Source organism: Ailuropoda melanoleuca, chromosome 4, assembly GCF_002007445.2.
Source record: "Ailuropoda melanoleuca isolate Jingjing chromosome 4, ASM200744v2, whole genome shotgun sequence".
Taxonomy (NCBI): domain Eukaryota; kingdom Metazoa; phylum Chordata; class Mammalia; order Carnivora; family Ursidae; genus Ailuropoda; species Ailuropoda melanoleuca.
The window spans coordinates 136,395,419-136,418,684 of NC_048221.1; the positions used below are offsets into that span (position 1 = coordinate 136,395,419).

The 23,266-nt window shown below is 34.6% G+C and overlaps 1 protein-coding gene and 1 non-coding gene across 5 annotated transcripts in view; both read left to right on the forward strand.

Annotated features, from left to right (window-relative positions):
- The window catches only part of ROCK2 (Rho associated coiled-coil containing protein kinase 2), a 136,831-nt gene that overhangs the window by 4,879 nt on the left and 108,686 nt on the right, over window positions 1-23,266 (forward strand). The gene's annotated exons all lie outside the window — the stretch shown is intronic.
- On the forward strand, window positions 19,192-19,299 carry LOC117802172. Its single transcript, XR_004625213.1, has one exon. It is a non-coding gene; the product is annotated as a U6 spliceosomal RNA (small nuclear RNA).

Sequence of the window (23,266 nt, forward strand, 5' to 3'; positions counted from 1 at the left end):
TGAACCTGTTTGAAAGTACCAGTCCTTAGTCCCTCACCCACAATTTTGCTATATAAAGAACTCTGAAAGCCAAAGTTTTGGTAAAATGTACTTGATCGTAACATCTGACCTGATCTGATGTTAGAATATTTATGATCAATTTGTCCCTCTTGGTATAATTGGAATAGCTTTCTTTGGAGAAATATAAATGTGTTTGATTTCAGGGTGCTACAGCAAACTTGCAAGAGGGTTTTCAGGAATGTACTATATGGTATGTGTACTTTATTACCAGTCTAAAATCCAGAAAATTCTGAATTCGGAAACATCTTTCCCCCATGTAAGGCCAATGTAGACTTACATACATCTCAAACACTGTAGTTATAAAGAAACAGTGACTAATTATCTTGAAACCTAAGTTGTTGTGTTGGTTGAGTCCTGATCCATAGTCCTCTTTTCCCATTTTGAATTCTGAAATATTCTAAACATTAAGAGAATATAGCATGCAAATATGAATTATGAAGCGTAAAAAAAACCTTCCAACTTAATGAACAGAATACTAGCCTGTAGAAGTTACCATGCGTTGGTGTTGCTTGATCAGTCTTCATGCATTCTTTCCTGTTACCCTGAAATTTTTTATGAAGATTTATTTATTTATTTGAGAGAGAGCAAGCGTAAGTGAGCAGGGGGAGGGGCAGAGGGAGAGGGAGAGGGAATCTCAAGCAGAGTCCCTGCTGAGCAGAGAGCCCAATGTGGACCTTGATCTCATGACCCTGAGATCATGATCGGAGCTGAAATCAAGATTTGGACACTCAACCAACTGAGCCACCCAGGCTCCCCACTGACTTTTTTTTTTTTTTTTTTAATTCTCTTGCTTTATTTTATAGATTACCACATTTGTATGTATCCCTACACAGTACTGTTTAGTTTTACTTACTTTTTTAACTTCAAAAAAGGTTAAAATTTGTATTGTACACTATATTCTTTTGTGACTTGCTTTTTTCAGTAAGAGTTAAATATCTAAGATGCACCCACACTGCAGTTATTTGCTCCAATCTATCTAATGGATATTTAGATTTTTTTTTTTTTTTCTTTTCTGCTGTTATGGACAGAATTGTTGTGAACATTCCTGGAGCCCATGTGAAGTATCTGTAGGCTAGGGTATATATTAAGGAGTGGAATTGTTGGGTTTTAAGATATGCTATGTTCAACTTAACAAGGTAATGGGTAGAGTTTAAATTTTCTCCCAACATTTTTTTTTTTAATATTTATTTATTTGAGAGAGTGAGAGCGCGTGAGAGCAAGCGAGCAAGTGAGCAAGTGCAGGGAGGAGGGGCAGAGGGGGAGGGAGAAAGAATCTCAAGTAGGCTCTCTGCTGAGCACAGGACCATGAGATCATGACCTGAGCTGAAACCAAGAGTTGGACGCTTAACCCACTGAGCCACCCAGGTGCCCCTTTCCCCAACATTTTATTTTGGAAAATTTCAAAGTATAGTAAGGTTGAAAGAATTGATGCTGAACATCTGTATACTCACCATCTAATTAATAGTTTGCTATATTTGCTTTATATCATCTATCCCTCCCTTTATCCATCTATCACTACATCTTTTTTGATTCATTTAAGGTAAGTTGTAGCTATTGGTACGCTTCTTTAAACACTTCAGCATGCATTTTGTTAAGTAAAGGGCAGTATTTGTTTAGGCTTTTTTATTTTTTTGTTTAGGTTTTTTAAAGATTAAATTTACATATAGTGAAATGCACAAATCTTAAGTGTACTATTGATGAGTTTTGACAAATGCACACACCTGTGTAATGCAAATCCTTAACAAGCTACAGAACATTATTACCAACCCAGAAATTTTCCTTGTATGTCTTTTCAGCTAATTCCACACCCCATTCCTTTAGATTCTATCACTCTTCTGATTTTTTTTTTTTGTACTAAAGATTACTTTAGCCTCTTCTAGAATGTTATATAAATGGAATCCTGTATAGTGTGTACTCTTTTGTATCTGGCTTATTTAGCTCAGCATAGTTTTTGAGATTCAAACATGTTTTGGTGCGTATCAGCAGCTTGTTCCTTTCTTAAAACTGAGCAGTATTCCGATATATGTGAAACCAGTCTGTTAGCCATCTCCTGTTAATGGATACCTGGGTTGTTTTGAGTTTTTTGCTATTATATATTATAAATTTTGTTTTTAAATAAAGCTTGCGAAGAACAATCTTGTATTAAATCTTTGTGAGGACATGTTTTCATTTCTTTTGGGTAACTATCTAGTAGTGAAATTGATAGGTCATAAGGTAGAAGTATGTTAAATTGGGGCACCTGGCTGGCTCAGTTGATGGAGCCTGTGACTCTTGATCTTGGGATTGTGAGTTCAGGCCCCATGTTGGGTGTAGAGATTACTTAAAAATAAAATCTTAAGAGACGGGGAGAGAGAGAGAGAGAGACTGCCAGATCTTTTTCCAAAGTGGTCATTACACTCCCACAGCGGTGAATGAGAGTTCCAGTTCCTCCCCAACACCGAGTCTTAAATTTTAGCCACTATGTGGGTGGGTAGTGTTATCTCATTGTGAATTTAATTTTGCATTTCTTTGATAACTAACGATAATAACTTTTTCAGGCACTTACTGGACATTTCTGTATCTTCCTTTGTGAAACATTTGTTCATATTTCTACCCATTTAAAGGTTCTTTTTTCCTTTATTGTTGATTTAAACAAGTTCTTTATTCTATATACAGTTCCTTGTCAAATATATGTTTTGCAGATGTTTTCTTCCAGTCTGTGGCATGTGTTTTTTTTTAACAAAAAATTTTTTATGGTTATCGCTTTTTTTGCCTAAGAGATTTGCCTTTCCCCATCTTACAAAGATATTCTCTTTTGCTTTCTTCTAGAAATTTTATAGTTAACTTTTATGTTTAGGTCTAGGATAGATATGAAGCCAGTTTTAGTGTGTGGTGTGAGTTAGGGGTCAAGGTTTATTCCCTCCCGCAATATTTCCCATATCCAGTTATCCAAACAATCCACCATTTTTTTCAAGCTTTATATGTAACTGACACATAACATTATATAAGTTTAAGGTGTACAGTTGATACATGCATATATTGCCAGTTGCTTACCACAGTAACCATTAGTTAACACATCCTTCACCTCACGTAATTACTGTGTGGTTTGTTGCTATTGTTGTTAGTGTGAGAATATTTAAGATTTACTCTATAGCAACTTTCAAATATACCATAGAGTTAACTACTGTTACCAGCACCAATTTTTTAAAAACATTTTTCTTTCTTTTAAAAACATTTTCTTTCTCATTGGATTGCTTGGTGCCTTTGTTAAAAAATGAATTTTCTGATAGGTGGACTTTTTATTTGTCTATCTACCATCTAGTAACTACACTTAATTGTTAGTTATGGTTCTGTTGTTTAACCGTGCTCTATTCAGAATTTATTGATTTATTTTGTACTTTTATCTTTTTACCTGAAGTAAATGGGCAGGCAACTGTGGTTGAAAAACCTAGATTTTGTTTTTTTGAAGGGAAGAAATCTGTAAATTTTTGTAATTATAAAAATAATATGTTCTTATTGTAGAAAACTTAGGAAATAAAGGTATAAATGCAAGTGACATATGTGGTCTCCCCACATAGAGTTAAATTAACATTTTGGTATAAATATGTGTCTGAAAAATTAAAATAGAAAAAAAGAACTACATTGTATATGTGCTTTGTCATTTTCTTTTATACTTAGCGAATAATTTGTGTAGTCAAATTTATCAGCCTTCTCACTGTAGAGTGATATCTGGCTTAGATGTCATGCTTAGGACATTCTCCATCAGCAAAATTATGGTATCATATACCTGAATTTTCTTTTAGTGCTCTGATGATTTTGGTAAGGTCTGAATTGTTTGTTCAGATATCTAAAGTGCTTTATAAATTTTTTTGTTATAGTTAATTGATTGCTTATTATTCAATATCTGATTTCCCTTATTCTCTAAGAGTTTAGACTTTTTAGTTATAAAGCAACTGATAGAAAGTTTCTTTCTCTTTTTCCTTTTTTTTTAAAAGGTTTACTTATTTGAGAGAGAGAGAGAGAGAGAGAGAGATGGAGACAGCATGTGGGGAGGGGCAGAGGGATAGGGAGAGAAGCAGACTCTGCTGAGCACAGAGCCCGATGTGGGGCTCAGTCTCATGACCCTTAGATCATGACCTGAGTTGAAATGAAGAGTTGGACCCTCAACCGACTAAAACACCCAGGTGGCCCACACTTTTCTTTATTTTCAAGAGATATGGACTTGGAACTAATTTCTAACACTTTGTTATTAGGGTTTTATATGCCATGGAAATGAATAGCAGAACCTTCTCCAGTAATACTTTAGATGGAAACAGAGCAGAACAGGGTTGGCATTATCTTAATTACCTGTATGATTATGATGAGGAATGCTTAATACACTAAGTGTTGTCTTCTTATGTACTTCTTGGTTTTTGACTTTATTTAATGAACAGAATATAAGTTCTTTTAGGACATGTGTCTTTTTTTATCTTCTGTTGTGTCCTGTAAATATTTGTTGAACAAACTAACAAATAATTCTTTTTTAAGTAATAAAAGTGATAACCTGTAGAAATGTATCCTTGCTTAAAGAGATAGTAAAGTATTCCCCAAGTAAACATTTTGATATATGTTCCTGTCACTTATTTCTTACCTATTTATAGGAAGGAAGATAAGTAAATATTTGTATATGCAGAGAGGTTTGAGTGATAGAATTAATTGGAGGTGAAATAGGAAAAGTGAATAATGATTTGGACATTTTCTGGATTGTGGTGAAACAAATTTGTTTTGGAAAGGATTTAAGCTAATTTTATTCAGTGTTTTAGGTAAAGTAAGGATACTTTGTGTGGGCTGCACAGCCTTTATCATTTATTGAGTTTCATCTGTTCCCCTTACACCCTAATTTTTCTTCTGGTTAAATATATCCAGTTCCTTCTTATATACCTAGGTGATGCCTGTGTTGAAACAGTGCTTCATGAGTAAGGGCAGATGAAATGCTGGTGGGTCTGTTCACAGGGCGAAATTCTTTAAAATGGTATATTGGCTGGTATTAATAGTAAGGCAGTATTGATTAATAAAATTAAAAGAAAGCTAAGGGACATGAGAAATTTTGATCAGGGATCAAAGTCTTATTATAAGTCACTATGAATGACTGTTTTGAAAAATTTTCAGATGTTAAGCAATCTGATTACCAGCACTTTCATTTAGCTTTAAAATGTTTATTGTTTGTAATAATCTGTTCTTTCTCTAACAAACCCAAATACTTGATTTTTCTTGTTCCCTTTGCATTGTATTTTAAAACAGCCATAGAAAGAAGAGAATTTAGAGTGTGGTTTTTCTTCTGTATGTAATGGTGGCTGTCAGTTAGCAAAGGAGAGCAGTTTTGATAATTGTTGGTTGGATGATAAATACAGGCTGCAGATGTAGTGCAGTTGTGAAGACAGCGTTACAATCTCTTATTTGCTCCTAGAATAAGTTCCGAAATAAAAGTCTGGCAGTTGAGAGTGGTCAGCAGGTGTCGAACATAGGTATCATTGTTTATTAGATTTATTAGTTCTCTTTATTATTTTTATTTTATTCTGTAATTTCCATACCATAGATTCATCCATTTGTAAGTATACAATGTACTGATTTTCAGCAAATTTATAGAGTTGTGCAACCAACATTATCACAATCCATTTTCATTAGCCCCCCAAAATTTCCTTGAGCATGTTTGCAGTCAGTCCTTACTCCCAGGGAAGTCAACAGCTGATATGTTTCTTGTGTCTGTAAGTTTTTCTTGTTTGGAAATTTCATACATGTGGAATCATACAATATTCAGTCATCTTTCTGCCTTCTTCCAGTTACCATAACATTTTTGAGGTTCACCTGTGCTGTAGCATATATCAGTATTTTGTTCTTTTTTTATTGCTGACTAATACTCCATTGTACAGATATACCTTATTTTGTTTGTGAATTCATCATATGTATGGACATGTGTTTTTACTTCTCTTAGCTAGATTTTAAGGAGTTAGATTGGTGGGTCATATGGTATGCTTCTGCTTAACTTTTTTTTTTTTTTTCTTCTTAGGCTTAACTTTTAAGAAACTGACAGACTGTTTTCCAAAATGTCTGTATCATTTTACATTCCCACCAACGATGTGTGAAGGTTCCAGTTTTTCCACATGTTCAAATAACACTTGACATTGTATGTCTTTTTGATCATAACCATGATAGTACCTTTTCCTAATGATAAATGATGCTGAGCACTGCTTCATGTGCTTATTAATTTTGTTTTTTAAATTTTTACTAAGGTACCATGAGTATGGTCTAATAAAAGGAGTTTCATTTTGTATACAACAAGCCAATTCCAATGGTTAAAAATATACAGATACATATAGATCAGAGCCCTTTATAGGTGGAATTATCCTATTGACTAGTGTCTCCACCTGAAAGGCCTAATTAATACTAAGCATTATTTTCTTTTTAAACCTTATTGTAGTACCTTTTGCTTCCAAGTAATGAATGTGCCTTGCTGAGCTGTAGGCCCTGATGATGGCAGTGAAGTCTCTACTAGTTATTTCTAAGCTACAGATCAAGTTGAAGTACTTCTGACTTAAAGTATGGTCTTTGATTGTTTGATTGTTTTTCCATTCAGTTTTGTGCTGATCTTTCCTTTTTTTTATTTTTATTTTTTAAAATTTATTTGACAGAGATAGAGACAGCCAGTGAGAGAGGGAACACAAGCAGGGGGAGTGGGAGAGGAAGAAGCAGGCCCTTAGCAGAAGAGCCTGATGTGGGGCTCAATCCCAGAACGCTGGGATCACGCCCTGAGCCGAAGGCAGACGCCTAACTGCTGTGCCACCGAGGCGCCCCTGATCTTTCCTTTTTTTAATTATTATTATTATTTTGAACATCTTGATTAAGCTTATAAACTGATTTCTCTCATCTTGACCCAACATTTATCTTTATAAAACTTCTGTTCTACATAAAAATTAAAAAAGCAGTTCTTACTATTAATTTTGTAACTTGGTTCTTGTGAGTGGGTTAACTACTGGTGTTTTAAACAGTCTGTGTTACACTTGGCTTTTGGCTTTGAATTTAACATACAAATACAGATGTTACTTCTTGTTCATAGGTGGCATGGATATTGATTGTGGGATTAAATTATGAGCAGAATTTTGGAACTTAACCAAGACCATGTTCTTTTCAGATGTAAAAGTAGCTGCCATATTTGTCCATTCTGTATCAGGATATTACCCTATTGTTTTACCTTGTGTTTCAGTATGATTCCTTTAGAAGTCATACTAAAAAGTATGCTTATTGAAATTGAAGTTCTCTGTTTAGCTTTAGTTTATATTGTATTGAGTTTTTATTAAAGATAACCACAAATGGGACTTTTTTTTGCAGAAAGGAAAATTTAGGAAATAATTCTTTCAGTACCTAAGGTGCTTTAATTTATTAAGGATGAACTTTAAATATTTTGTTTATAGTGATGTTTTTCTAAAAGGAAAGTGCACTGGGGTTGCCTGGGTGGCTCCTTTGTTAAGCATCTATCTGACTCTTGATTTTGGCTCAGGTCATGATCTCAGGGTTGTGAGATTGAGCTCCGTGTGGGGTTTGACGCTGGATGTGGAGCCTGCTTAAGATTCTCCTCTCCCTCTCCCTCTGCCCCTCCACCTCCTCCTCTAAAACAAAAAAATAAAAGGAAAGTGCAATAGCCCAACTGCCATGAAGTTTGAGGCCTGCAAGATCTAGTGAAATGTGTTTTTGTATATTGAAACCCTTGCAAAAATATTTCAAGTATTAAATGGGTAAACATTGGTATGATTTTGAAAAATGTTTCACCTTTTTTGGATAACTTACATAGTTTGTGATACTTGGGACTTTTATTTATTTAAATACATATGGCCATATTTTATTATGTGTCATGTGAATAAAGTTCAAATTGAAGTTGAATGGTTAGAAATGATGTGCTGTGTTTGACCAGTGTGCCTGTGTTGAAAGAATCAAGATTAAACTTTTTTTTTTCTGTATGAATCACTAGATTTCTCTAAGGGCCACTAACAGGTCATATAGTCATCATCTTTTGGAATTAGTAAATATCAAAATTAATATTTTCTTTTTTTCATTTTTCCACATGAATTTTATTATTATTTTTTATAATAATATTTTTATTATATTATGTTAGTCACTACAGTACATCCCTAGTTTTTGATGTGAAGTTCCATGATTCATTACTTGTGTATAACATCCAGTGCACCATGCAATATGTGCCCTCCTTAATACCCATCACCAGCCTATCCCATTTCCTGTTCCCTCCCCTCTGAAGCCGTCAGTTTGTTTCCCAGAGTCCATAGTCTCTCATGGTTCATTCCCCCTTCTGTTTAACCCCCCTTTCTTCTTCCCTTTCTTCTCCTACCAATCTTCCTACTTTTTATGTTCCATAAATGAGTGAAACCGTATAATTGTCTTTCTCTGCTTGACTTATTTCGCTTAGCATTATCTCCTCCAGTCCTGTCCATGTTGCTGCAAATGTTGATAAATCGTTCTTTTTGATGGCTGAGTAATATTCCATTGTATATATGGACCACATCTTCTTAATCCAGTCATAATATTTTCTTTCAGAGAAGCTGGATATCAAGTCAGAATTGAGGAAAGAGTTAATGCAAAATTTAAACCGTATTATAAAATTTAACCATATTGTAGCTATTCTAAATTCAGCAAAATTTCTCCAGAATTAACAGAATATTTGGAGTTGCTTTTAAATATCTAAAACGTGAACTTTGAATTTTTGTATTGGGTTCTCATTGATTATATTTCTCAAAATGTAATCACTGAAATTAATGTGCAAATGAAATAATGAAATTTTCTTTGAACTTTAGATGCAGGGCATGATCTTAGTTGTGTTCAACGTGAAACAGTTTTTTTGTTCTATATTCTTTCAAAAAAGGATATCTTAAGGAAGTTTTAATAAATGAATTGACAAAAATTTTCCTACTGGATTAAAATAAAAATGAAATGTATAAAGATATATCTGGAAATTTAAAAACTTAATACCAATATAGTTTATGTCCTGGCCCTTATAGGTCATTTTATTTTATTATTTATTTATTTAAAAGATTTATTTATTTGAGAGAGAGTGAGAGCAAGTCAGCAGGGTGGGGGGTGTTGGAGCAGAGGGAGAGAGAAACTCAAGCTGACTCTGTTCTGAGCAGGGATCCCAGCTCGGGGCTTGATCCCACCACTCTTGAGATCATGACCTGAGCTGAAATCAAGATTCGGGGCTTAATTGACTGAGCCACCCAGGCTCCTCTTATAGGTCATTTTAAGTTACAAATTTTCTGATCTGTATCTGCTAAATCCAATAGCTGACAGTGGTTTACAAATCTTATATATAGCACTCAACTAGAGATCTTTAGAAATATTGATGTCTGGCCTCCCCCCCCCCCGGCATTCTAATGTAATAGTATGTGATGCGGCCTGGAGATCAGGAGTTTTAAAAGTTCCACAGGTGGTTTTCAAGTGCAGGAAAGTGTGGGAACCACTGAGATGAGAGGTGCAATGTTGTAATTTAAAGATTGACAGAGAGGGGGGCATTGGGTCGAAAATTTTTATCTGAGGAAAAGAGAATACTTACTTATTTTTTTTCTTGCCATATTTTTTGTGGCTCACCAAGGCTTGGATGAAGCCAGAAAGTGAGAATTATGTGTTGGAAGCCAGGATCACACCCAAGGTACTTGGTAGAAATCATGTCAGATTCTCTGATTTAGATGTCTGTAGTGGGGGCAGTTTAATCAAGCATCTCAGGTGATTCTGATGCAGGTTAATGTGCAGATCAAAGTTTGAGAAATTTGTAGGTGTTGCTTCTTGTACTGACTGACAAAACCAAAACCAAATAGTCAAAATCTCCTTGGCACACAAAATCGTATCTGTGGAAAAGGCTGGTGAATGGAGAAGCGCCAGATTTTCTGAAAAATCAAGGGTCATCACATTTTCTATTTTTTTTTAGAGCTCCATAGGAATTAGACCGAGGTTTTTCTTTTTCTTATTTTAGAAGGAAATTTGATTTGCTTTGCTGAGCTTTTCTGAAGGAAGAATCAGACAAGATAGACCACATAGACATGAAAAACAATTTTTATTGTGATATAATATACACAGTATAAAATAATGATATAGAAATGTTATTGCATCTTACCCTTTCATGAGAAATAGAGTCTACAGACAATTATTGGCCTAGAAAAGACATGATTTTGATGTTTCACATTTAATAAATGGTGACAGGCAAATAGTGACAGCCTGTTTAATCACTGACAGTTGATTTAATTCAGAAAGAAAAATTTCACTAGCATCTAAGGCAGCACGGTGTATGTATATTTATGAATGTGCCTGTGTTTAAAAAATAATAAAGTCACTCAAAAAATTATTTTGTGGTCTCTTTCAAAGCAGGCAAAAAATAAAATGTTGTAAAATATTCAAAATCTTTATATTAAACTATTTTGAAATTTTATTTTCAGAGCAGTCTTCAAGTTATTGGTTATATAACGGTCATCTTATTAATATGTTACTGTTTAGATTTTTAAAAAATGCACATTCTTTGTGGTTATGTCTCTTCACATCATTGGAAATTAGAGGAAAACCCAGACAATTTATACATAGTGGATAAATAGTCCCTATTTTTCATTTCTCAAGTATTTGTATATTAGACTTCCTCTTGTGTGGCCATTTTAATTTTGGTGGTTAAGGGGTATGTAAGTATTTTAGAAATTTGAAAAAGTTTTCATTTATTGATTCTTGTGTTAATAGTTATAGCTATTAGAGGAATAGCAGTTGTGAGTTTTATCTTTTTTTTTTTTTAAAGTATTTGGAATCTTTAGCAACTCACTTTTTATAGATTTTATCTTGGGGTTAATAAAATTGGACACACTTGTGGCCAAGGCAATACTAATTAATATTTAAGAGACTATGGGGTAACACATAATATCTTTAAAGCTCTAAAGATTTGTCACAGTTTGTTATTTAAAATGTATCCATTCTTCCCAAGTTATTGCTGAATAGATAACTAAGATGTGAAACAAATCCAAAACTGGGTGGTCCTCCTTTCACTGACTAATATACTTCTGCAGTTATCTTTAGAAGTTTGTTACATCTGATTTATTAACGTTTCATTGGAAGTGTTTTTTCAATTTAGAAACATTTTACAATCTGGTCATTAGAATCCCTATTCCATAATACCTGAGCATTGCACAGGATGTTCCAACATTTCTAAATATTTAACAAAATGCAATTTAGTTTGAGACTTCATGATTTGTTATGTCATGGCCATGCTAAAGCAGCTCTGAGGCATTATTTCTGACTCTAGCTATGGAATATATAATTCATGGTTGCAATATTTAAAATTAGAGTATGAATATGTTTTGTTTTGTTAATGTTGTTATATTCTGGCTGCGGAAGAATTTAGTCATAAAAGCAAGATGTTACAATGTAAGAGATTGCAAAAACTCATGTAACCGATTTTGCTGGTAGTTTCCTGAGAGACAATTCTCCCCCACCCCCCCAAAAAATCTGTAAAAGCATATATTTTTGTAAAAGGGGGGAAGCTATAAAATTAAACATTTTGGAGGCATTACTGAAGACAGATTTGTTTTCCATATTTAAGATATTCCTAGAATAGGAGAACAACGGATGAACTAATAAAAGGAAACTCTAGTAAAAACTGGCTTGTGAAATTTCCTTCAGAGGAAGTCATAAAGTAAAACACTGAATACATTTTTAAGAAGTTAATTACTCAGGTTTTGGGGGAGAGTTGGTAAGAGGGGATTTTTATAAGTTTTAGTATAGGGAAGTTTATCTTTTAAGATAATATGGAGAATGTAAGTCTCTGGCATAATATCTTATTATGCTACTTTTTATCCTCTTGTAAACAGAATTGTTCAGTTTGGTTCAAGTTACAACAAATCTGTGAAATGGAAGTGTAAGAATCTGGAAAATAGAACACTCATTTCAAATCATTTTCTTTAAGTAAAATTCCATTAAATAAGTTCATAAAATGGATCCTGTTTAACCTATATTAATATGTGAAAAAACAAATGAATTTCTTTAAGAATTTTTTAGTTTTTGTTTAAGATCGTAAGGGTGGAAAAAAATGAAGGGAAATGACTTGATTTTTTTTAAAGGTTTATCCATTTATTTGAGGGAGAGTGAAGTAGAGTGTGCTCCTGCGTGCCCACACACTTGAGTTGGGGGAGGGGCAGAGGGAGAGAGAGAGTCCCAAGCAGCCTCCCTGGTGAGTGCATAGCCAGACTGTGGGGCTCAGTCTGGTGAGCTGGAGATCACTCTCACGACCTGGATGGAGATCATGAACTGAGCTGCAACCAAGAATTGCATGCTTAACTGACTTTGTAATTTTCAAGTGTATTTTAAAAAGAGAAGCAGAGTAGTATGATGGCAAGAACACTGGATTTGGAGTCCGAGGAGCTAAGACTGGTATTAATTAGTTAGATGTTTTATTTATTATCTTCTTGACTGTGATAATTTATAAGACTATATCTGTCTACCTCAAGGAGATGTAAAAATTACATCCAGTGGGAAACTAACCCTAGGTATTAGTGTTCTGTAAACTGTACAGAACTTAAGCTTATTCACAGACAGTTGAAAAACTACCTGTAAAATAGCCCAAGTAATATATGGCTATAAGTGTCTTCAAAAAGGTATGTGGATACAGTATCAGTCTCCTGGTGGTAACCTGTTTTTCCCAACAATGGTAGCACATTATTTGGCACATATTAGGTTCTCTAAAGTACTAAATCAACTGAATAAAAAATTAGTTGGCATATTTATTTTTTAATTCATGGAGGATAATTAGTTTCATTCAGTGAATATTTGTTTTTATTCATTTTAGGCTTATTTATTATATTCTAGGTGTCAATTTTTCCCAGCTAAGGTATATTCTTTTATTTATTTTTTTAAGGTATATTCTTTTAGAATTGGTATGATATTAAACTATAAAAACAGAGTCTGATGTTCTTATGTGTTGTTAAATTTCAGAAATCCTGATTTATAAATATTAGGAAAAGTCATGACAAAATTTTTAAGCCTTTGTGTTATTCACTTGCAAAAATGTTAATCATGCTTTATATAAAGTTTAAAGGAGCATTTGGGTTTTACCAAAAGTTTTTAATCTGTGGCATGAATTTAGCAGCTGTTGGCCTACTTTTAGTAACAAAAGTGAGCTGAGAAACAACTTCAAAGAATGGTTTGGAAGATGTAAACTGCAGGTATTATGCTGTATTACCTCTGATACAGATTCTGGTATGTAGGCATAACAGGGTAATTATAACTTAATCGTGTAGAAAATATTTAAAAGTAGCATAATAGTGTATGTTATGATCATTCTGTATTGATGGGTACTGTAATCAGTAACTATTTAATATCCTTGGATCATGTAATTTCCAAATTTCCTGATTTAGGGGTTTAGGATCTGGCTAACAGAGTAGGCTAATGTAAGTCTATTGTCAACTCTTTAACCTCATGGAGTAAGAATTTGTATTTCTATAGACTAGGAAAAACTGAATTAGTATCCAGGCATAATTAAAATGAAGATAGGGAGAAGTTTGTATGGGAATACAAACCGTTATGATGATACGTTATATACTTTCCCTGTTGTGGCATTTATGAATTAGAAAACGAATTTTATCTACTACCTTTTTTTAAATTTATATCTGAGTGTTTTTTCTTAGAATAGAGAGACTTCAGCATAGACTGTTTTCTATCTTGTGGTTGGTCCTTTGCGCTCAGGTGCCTATCCCTCTCTCTCCTCCATTAGAAGTAAAGGGAGGGGGTTTTTGAAGGTCCCCATGAAAAGGGGACAATAGCAGGGAAAAGTCTTCTTTTAATTTTTTTTAAGTAATCTCTACACCCAGTGTGGGCTCGGTCTCACAACCCTGAGATCAAGAGTTACATGCTTCACTGATTGAGCCAGCCAGGACCACAAGCAGGAAAAAGTCTTGATGGGATATATGGCTCACAGATGATGGGCTTTGGGGAAATAGACTTATCTTCAGAGATGTGAAAAGGAAGAGGGTGAACAGGACCAGGGGTAGAGGCAATCATCTTTTCACCAATAACTGAATAAATATACCGTTTTCTTTTATTTGTACTGTCTCTGTCTCTAACAGGAATGCTCCCTCTTATTCTTGCTTTGTCAACTTAAAAAACCAGACGAAACAAACTTCATTTTGAAAATTACAAAAGTAATACATGCCTATTTAAAAAAATTAAAAATTACAGTAGTGAATATAAAATATAAGTTCTCTCTTAGCCCTTTCTCCTTGATCTCAGTCTTCTGAAACAACCACTTTACAGCACATCAGTGTATGACTTTCCTTGTTTGCATAACAGTGTATACATACAACAGTGGTGTATCATTTTCCTTTTTTCCTTGCATATAAAAAGCACGAATACTTACAGGGTTTTGTTTTTCTTTTTAATAACCAAAATGCATCTGTAACATATCTGTTGTATTTGCTTTTTAAATTTATTTGGAAACCATGCAGTCAGAATTTATAATTCATCTAGTTTTTTTCTCTGGATTTGCTGTAATTATTTTACTGTTTCAGTATTGATAGACATTTAGGTGGTTTTTTTCTGTTATAAACATTGCTGCAGTGAACGTCACTAATTTTGTGCATATATGTGAATATTTCTGTAGATTTCTAGAAATGGGATTGTTAAAGCATGTGCACATTTAAATTCCAAAGTAATCCCAATAGTGATGAGAATACACATAGTCCCCTATCTTTACGAGGTAAATATCATCGGCCTTTTACATTATTTGCCAATCTCAGGGTGAAAAAAAGCCAGTATCTCCTTTTGTTTTTAATATATATTTCAATATTTTATTGCTAATGAGATTGAGCACTTGTTGTTAGTCATAGTTTTAATTCTTTTTAAAGATCCACCTCAAGTTTATTTTCTCTGTGAGCTCCTCGGTAATTCCTACTTATCCCTTTCCCTAACTCCAGGCAGTGACTCTTTGCTCTGCTCTCATAGTACTCTCTGTTGTGATTAGAATCATTATGTATTATGATTATTTACTTATTATATATCAGATCAGGAGCTCCCCTATGATTGTGACCATGTAGTAGTCATTATTTTTCTAACTTGCATATCACGGTTTATTGGAAATTTGGGAATTAAAACCTAGTTTTTAGGGTAACTGGCATAAATGCTTTAAAGATAATTTCTTTTTTTTTCCCTTTTAGTTCTATTGAGATATAATTGATGTACAGCACTGTGTAAGTTTAAGGTATACAACATAATGGCTGGACTTAAGTATATTGCAAAATAATTACCACAATAAGTTTAGTTAACATTCATCACCTCATACAGTTGTGTAGTATTCATCTTTATGTCTCTGCCTAGTAACTAGCACAGAGCCTATAGAATTTAGTGTTATTTAGGAAGTTTTATCAAATGGTTAGTCTGATTCCCAACTGGGAGTCTATATGTAAGGTTTGCTGCCTTCTTTTTTGGAGGAGGGGGAGGGTTGGCTCTTAATGGTAATGATTCTAGTACATCCCTTTATTTTACAAATGAAGAATTAAATCTAAAGGAGGAATGTTTTATCTGGTTAATGAGATATTTTTATTCTTTATCATACCCTACTAGGCGTTGTGAAACAGTGCAGCTCCAAACAGGGTTTTTTGGGGTTTTTTTAAATAAATTTTTTTATTTTTATTTTTTTTGATGTAAAGTTCGATGATTCATTAGTTGCGTATAACACCCAGTGCACCATGCAATACGTGCCCTCCTTACTACCCATCACCAGCCTATCCCATTCCCCCACCCCCCTCCCCTCTCAAGCCCTCAGTTTGTTTCTCAGAGTCAATAGTCTCTCATGCTTCATTCCCCCTTCTGATTACCCCCCTTTCTTTATCCCTTTCTTCTCCTACTGATCTTCCTAGTTCTTATGTTCCATAGATGAGAGAAACCATATGATAATTGTCTTTCTCTGCTTGACTTATTTCACTTAGCATTATCTCCTCCAGTGCTGTCCATGTTGCAGCAAATGTTGAGAAATTATTCTTTTTGATAGCTGAGTAATATTCCATCGTATATATGGACCACATCAGCATTGTCCACAATAGCTAAATCGTGGAAGGAGCCGAGATGCCCTTCAACAGATGACAGGATTAAGAAGATGTGGTCCAAACAGGGTTTTTTATGGTCAAGGATGGATATTGATTTTTACTATCTAAGATAGATGGCAAGCTTTTCTCAGTTCTTGCAAACCAAGCCTAACCAATGGGGCTTTTGCCTAATAGTCTTAGCATGTAGCCTTAAACCAATATAAATTATCCAGACTTCATTTGACTCCTTCCAAAGAGTTATGACTCTTATGATGCACTAGACATAGACTTTTCTAATTGCAGGCACTGGCTAACTCCAGAGAGACCTGGTGTCTTTTCTTTTAGAGAACTCTTGATCCACCTCAAATTTATTTTCTCTATGAGGTCTTCTATAATTGCTACTTATCCCTATCCCTAACTCCAGGCTTCACAGTTTCCTCATCTCTAGTGGGGATCTTCACTTAACTCAATTACTTACTCCCATGAAACTACTTTGGGCTTTACCATTCCCTGAAATCAGCTTTACCTTTGAGATCATTTATTCAAACATTCTCTTCCTGAGCTCTTATCCTTTCATTAAACCTATTCATTGATGCTTTTGAGATCTGCAGTTCCTTGACACCTCTCTCCACCAAATGCTTCCTTTATAAGCAGGCAAGAATCCATGTCCATCATCAGACCTCTTGCCAGAATTCTCAGTTTCCTTGCCCTGTTGAATTTGTATCCTATGCATTTGCACCTAGATTTTGGATCAGTTTGTCTCTCTGGCTTATACAAAAGGTGTTTATTGAGCACTGATGGAGGAAAAAATTACTACCCACATCAGTAGTACTGTGAATTCATGGTCTCTATTTCTTGTAAGAACTTTCAAGGTGGCAGAGCAATTCTGTCATTCTCCATAGGATCTGTTTTATTTATTTATTTATTTATTTATTTATTAATTAATTAATTAAAGATTTTATTTATTTATTTATGTGACACAGCGACAGCCAGCAAGAGAGGGAACACAGCAGGGGAGTGGGAGAGGAAGAAGCAGGCTCCCAGCGGAGGAGCCCGATGTGGGACTCAATCCCGGAACGCCCGGGATCATGCCCTGAGCCGAAGGCAGGCGCTTAACGACTGCGTTACCCAGGCACCCCCATAGGGTCTGTTTTAAACATTCTTTTCTTTCTTTGAGCAAAGTATGCTCCACAGATGGTCTTCTCACTTCATGAGAAAATAGAAGCCATCAAAAGGAGATCCCTTAAATTTCCTGTTACTTGACTCACGCGTTTATCTCTTCTGTACCATTTGTTCTTCCTTTTCCTTCTGTTTCAGTTGATGTAGTATCCATCATTCTGTCTGAGGCTGATTCTCCAGCTGTGCTTTGGATCTCATTCTCTCCTTTTGTTGATTAATTCTATTTGTCTTTCATCTCTCTCTTAATTTGGATTCTTTTTCATTTGGCTAAACTTGTTCAAATGTCTCACCTAAAACAAATAACCAAATGACCCTTAGAAAGAAATCTCAATTCTTTCTACCTTTTGCCCCTCCCCTCACCAGCAAAACAAATTCTGCTGTCTCACTTTCTGTTCATTCCTCGGTATGCTATAATCTCCCTCCCATTCTGTCCCATCACTAACACTGCTCACTTCAAGATTATGCTGATTTCCTTGCTGCTAAAACGATCATTTTATCCAATGTTCAGAAGTACTTGACACTTCTCAAATTGCTCCGTTGGCTTCTATGACAGTACTCAGAGCATCTCCAGCTGTTTGTCTCAGGCTCCTTTGTTTTCTCTTCCTCTGCTAAATGGGATTCTTGCTTACTTATTATTATTTTTTTAATTCATTCTTTGCCTTCTTTTTAGCTTGTGTCTATTTCTAGGACTTTCTTTATCATCTGTATGTTGATGATTTCCATTTTTCCACCTGAAAGCTTGCCTCTGAGCCTTAGGCTCATACATCAGCTTGCTACCTTTACAAGACATCTCCACTCAGATATAGCACAGATACTTCAAGATCAGCATATCTACAGCAATATTATTTTTTTCCCCCTTTGCTTTCAGATCTCCTTCATTTTCTAGGATTAGTGATTCCGTTATCCGTCTGGCTTGGAACGAGCCAGAAATCTGACTATTTGGGTATCTGTCATCTTTGACTTCACATTCAGTATCACCAGATTCTGTCAGTGTTATCTCTAACATATGATTCATTTCTCTCCCATCTGACTGCTACTTTCCCACTTCATGTGACCATCACATTTTTCTTAGGTTGTTGCAGTATTCTCTTCCCCATTGTTCTTTCCTAGCTCCTATCCATTTTCTACTTTCCAACCAAACTACTCATTATAAGATGCAGATCTAATCCTATTATTCCCAAACTTAAAGTACTTAAATGACTAATTTCCCATTTATTCAGGGAAAATTTCGAAATACAGTTTCTTACAAGATTGTTAATGACCTGACTTTTCCGGCCCTATCTCTTATAACTTCTCTTCTTCCTCCCAATTTCTACCCCTATTAAATAACTTCATATGAAGCTGCTTTCTTCCCATTTCCAGGCTTTTTTTTTTTTTTTCTTTTTTTTTTACATGTAGGTTTCTCTGCCTGGAGTGAAAATGCTAACTCCCCAAATATTACTAATATGCAGTATATGGAAATACTTTTGCCTCATTGTACTTAGTTTGCTTTGAACCCAAACTTTGGATGAAGACAAATATGTATTTACAATGGTATTTTTTCAAAACTGACCTGGCTATGTATTTAATTATGGATGGATGGTTTATAGAACTCAAAAGAGGATTTTCTTAGAGGAGTGTTCCAAGGAGGGGTTGCTACTGTGAACTCATGCTTCCTGTGAGATTTCTGTTGTGAGAAGTGTGTATAAAATATGGTTAATGGAAAATGGTGATATAAATGCTGTATATAAAACTTCCTTTAAACTGTGGAAGATATTTTAAATTTTTTAAAATTCTTAATAATAAATACTTGAAACTTAGCATATTGAATAAGTGTTTTTTTATGATATATCATTAAAGTTATTGTCAATAGCAATAATAGTAACATGGTTAGCAAGATACAGTTCTCGTGCTTGCTTCGCCAGCACATATACTAAAATTGGAACAGTACAGATATGATTTAGCATGATCCCTGCTCAAGGATGACATGCAAATTCGTGAAGCATTCCATATTTTTATCATTATATTGTACACCTGAAACTAATATAACACTGTATGTTAATTGTACTGGAATTAAAAAAAAAGACACGTAGTAGATCTTACTATGTGCCAGGCACTGTTCTGAAGTGCTTTATTAATTTGTTAGATTTCTGTTTCATTTTCTAGTCACATCAAAATGACATGTTCTTTAAAAATATCCTCTTTAGAAATCCTTAGTTTCAAACATTTAAAAAATATTGTGACCCCTTCCAAGTAGAATAGAGTTAGTTGCCCATTTTTTGCAGACATAATGAAAAATGTGTTATCTGTCAGTGTTAAAGTCATATTAAAGTAAAAAAGTCTGAGTATCTATCAGTATAAGCTAACAAATTCTTTCAGTAAAGGTTTTATTTATTCTATAGTGAAAAGATTTAGCATCTTAGCATTTTTGTGTGTTGTCTCATATGTTAGAACAATCTGTGAAATATATGGAGCAGATAATATTCTTCCTAGTTTCCTGAATGAGGACACTGAGGTTTGGAGAGGTAAAATAATTTGCTCAAAGAAATGCAGCCAGTAAATGGCAGAACTATGAAAGGATCTGTACCTTTAGAGTTCTAAGGTAATGTTCTTTTCTTTTCTCATTTTTTTTTTTTTTAAGTATGTTTCACACCCAGCATGGAGCCCAATGTGGGCTCGAACTCAAAACCTTGAGATCAAGACCGAGCTGGGTCAAGAGTCAAATGCTTGACCGACTGAGCCACCCAGGTGACCCCTTTTCTCATTTTTATGCTTATTTCCTAAAGCAAAAACTTGAAGCTCTGTGTAAGAAATTGGTAACCATTATTTTTGGACAAGCTGAATAGATATTTTAGAAAATTAATTGATATAAAATGTTGTAAACATTAACAGGATTTCAGATTTTAGAATATCTTTTAAATCTGATTTTTCAACTTACTCTCTTGAGAATCTTCTTAGGTTCAGGTTGAGCTTCTCCAAAAGTGAGTTGTTTGGTTATAATCTTCCTTAATTAATTTTTTTAACGTCTCCAAGTGGAGAGAATAACTTACTAACATGGAATTGTTTCATTGTATATGGAATCTTGAAAAGTACCATGCTCTATCTTCGAAACACATCAACTGCTTTAGCTGGGAAACTCCAACCCCCCCATATGTATTATGAACTTTTTTTTTTGAAAAAAAATTTTTAAAAAAGATTTTATTTATTTGTCAGAGAGAGAGAGAAATAGAGAGCGAGCACAAGCAGGGAGAGCGGCAGGTAAAGGGAGAAGCAGGCTCCCTGCTGAGCAAGGAGCCCAATGCAGGACTCAATCCCAGGACCCTGGGATCATGACTGGAGCCGATGCTTAACCACCTGAGCCACCCAAGCGTCCCTATGAATATTTCTTTTGGCAACATTTCTTCCTTCATAAAAGTAATAACTGTTTAACAAAGACAATATAGAGACAGTATAACAAGGTGTTTAAGGACTCAGGCTCTGGAGTCATATTTGGGGTTTTGTGTTTTTTTTTTTTTTTTTGCCCTTAACTGGGTCACCTTATGAATCTCTTCACATTTGAACCTATCAGTAAAATGGAGGATAATAATAATACTTCCTTTATAAAGTTGTTACGTTTAAATGATGTAATCTAAAGCACATAGTGACAGACATGTTGTAAGCCTTCAACAAATGCCAGATTTGTTTGTTTGTTTATTATTGTGGTAAAAAATGCATAATATGTGATTTACCATCTTAACCATTTCTGAGTGTACAGTTTAGTAGTGTTAAGCACATTCACATTGTTTTACGACAAGATCCAGAACTCTCTTCATCTTGTGAAACTCTGAACTCCATACCCATTATGGGGCACCTGGCTGGTTCAGTTGGTGGAGTATGGGACTCATGATCTCAGGGTTGTGAGTTCAAGCCCCACATTGGGCGTAGAAATTACTTAAAATAAAATCTTAAAAAACAAACGAACAAAACAAAACTCCATTCCCATCAAAGAACAAGTCTTCATTCCCTCCTCCCCCCAGCCCCTGGCAACCACCCTTCTACTTTCTGTCTCTATGAATTTGACTGCTCTAGGTACCTTATATACGTAGAATTGTATAGTATTTGCCTTATAGTATTTGTCAAAGGCTTATTTCACTCAGCATAATGCCCTCAAGGTTCACCCATCCATATTGCAGCATATGTTAGAATTTCCTTCTTTTCCAGGGCTGGGTAATAATTCCATTGTGTTTATATATGAAATTTTGTTTATCTACTTATTTGTAGATGGACATGAGTTGCTTCCACCTTTTGGCTGTTATGAATGATGCTGCTATGAACACAAGTGTACAAATATTGGAGACCCTACTTTCAGTTCTTTTCATTGTATATCCAGAAGTGGAATTGCTGGATCATGATAATTCTATTTTTAATTTTTGAGGAACTACCAGATTGTTTTCCATAGTGGCTGAACCATTCAGCAGTGCACAAGGATTTTAGTCTCTCCACATCCTTGCCAATACTTGTTATTTTAAGGTGTAGTTCTTTTTTTTTCTTTTTGTAATGGCTATCCTAATAAGTATGAAGTTCTTCTCATTCTTATTTATTTTTCTTCTGCTTATAGGCTTAAATTGTTCTTCTTTGTCAGGTTTTTCCTCAGGAAACTTAAATTATTGGATTTAGGTCTTTTCCTGAGTTTGCATTTTTTGGTATAAATTTTTCTTTACTGCTTTTGCTGCCACCCACAAATTTTGATAAGTTGTAATTTCATTTTTATTTAGTGACTCCTTAATTTTTGAAAGGTATTTTTGCTGTATATTGTATTCTAGGTTGATAGTTTGTTTTACTTTTGGTACTTTAAGTGTGTTGCTTCACTGTCTTCTGACTAGCATTATTCCTGTGTTCATAGTGTTTTTTTTTTTTTTTTCCTGGTTTCTTTTTCTGACTGGCTTTATTTTTTTATTTTTTATTTTTTTAAAGATTTTATTTATTTATTTGACAGAGATAGAGACAGCCAGTGAGAGAGGGAACACAAGCAGGGGGAGTGGGACAGGAAGAAGCAGGCTCAAAGTGGAGGAGCCTGATGTGGAGCTCGATCCCATAACGCTGGGAGCACGCCCTGAGCCGAACGCAGACGCTTAACCGCCGTGCCACCCAAGCGCCCCTTTCTGACTGGCTTTAATCATTTGATATGCCTGTTGTTGTTTTCTTCATGCTGCTTGGTTTTAGCTTTGGTTGAGCCTCTTGATCTGTATAGTTTTAGTTTTTATTCGGTGTAGAGAATTTCTAGCTTTTATTTCTTCACGTGTTTTTTTCCTTTATTTTGTTTTTCCCTCTCTGGTGTCTTCTAATTATATGTACGTTAGGTTCCTTCATGTTGGCCTGCAACTTACTGAGAGTCTGTCTGCTGTTTTTGGTTTTCTTTTCCCCTCTGTGTTTCATTATGGATAATTTCTGTTGCTATGTCTTCAAGTTCTGTTGTCTTTTCTTCTGCAATTTCTAGTCTCCTGTTGGTCCCATCCAATGGATTTTTCATCTCACATATGATATTTTTTTATCTCTAGATTTTTGGTTTGTGTCCTTTTTATGTATCATGTCTCTACTTAGCATTTTCAGTATTTTCCAAATCTCTTATTTATCATGGTAAAATACGTATAACATGAAGTTTACCATTCTAACCACTTCAGTGATACTAAATACATCCACAATATTGTGTAACCATAACCACATCTATTTTTTTAAAGCAGTTTTTGTCGCTGTATATGATTGACCACATGAGTAGTATTGGCTTATGGAATGTGAACAAAAGGGGTTTATGAGTAGCGTTGAGGAAGAGTCCTTTGGGGAGTTTATGTATCTTTTTTTTTTGTCATTTCTTTTTATTTTTTATTTTTATTTATTTTTTAAAAAGTTTTTATTTATTTATTTATTTGACAGAGATAGAGACAGCCAGCGAGAGAGGGAACACAAGCAGGGGGAGTGGGAGAGGAAGAAGCAGGCTCACAGCAGAG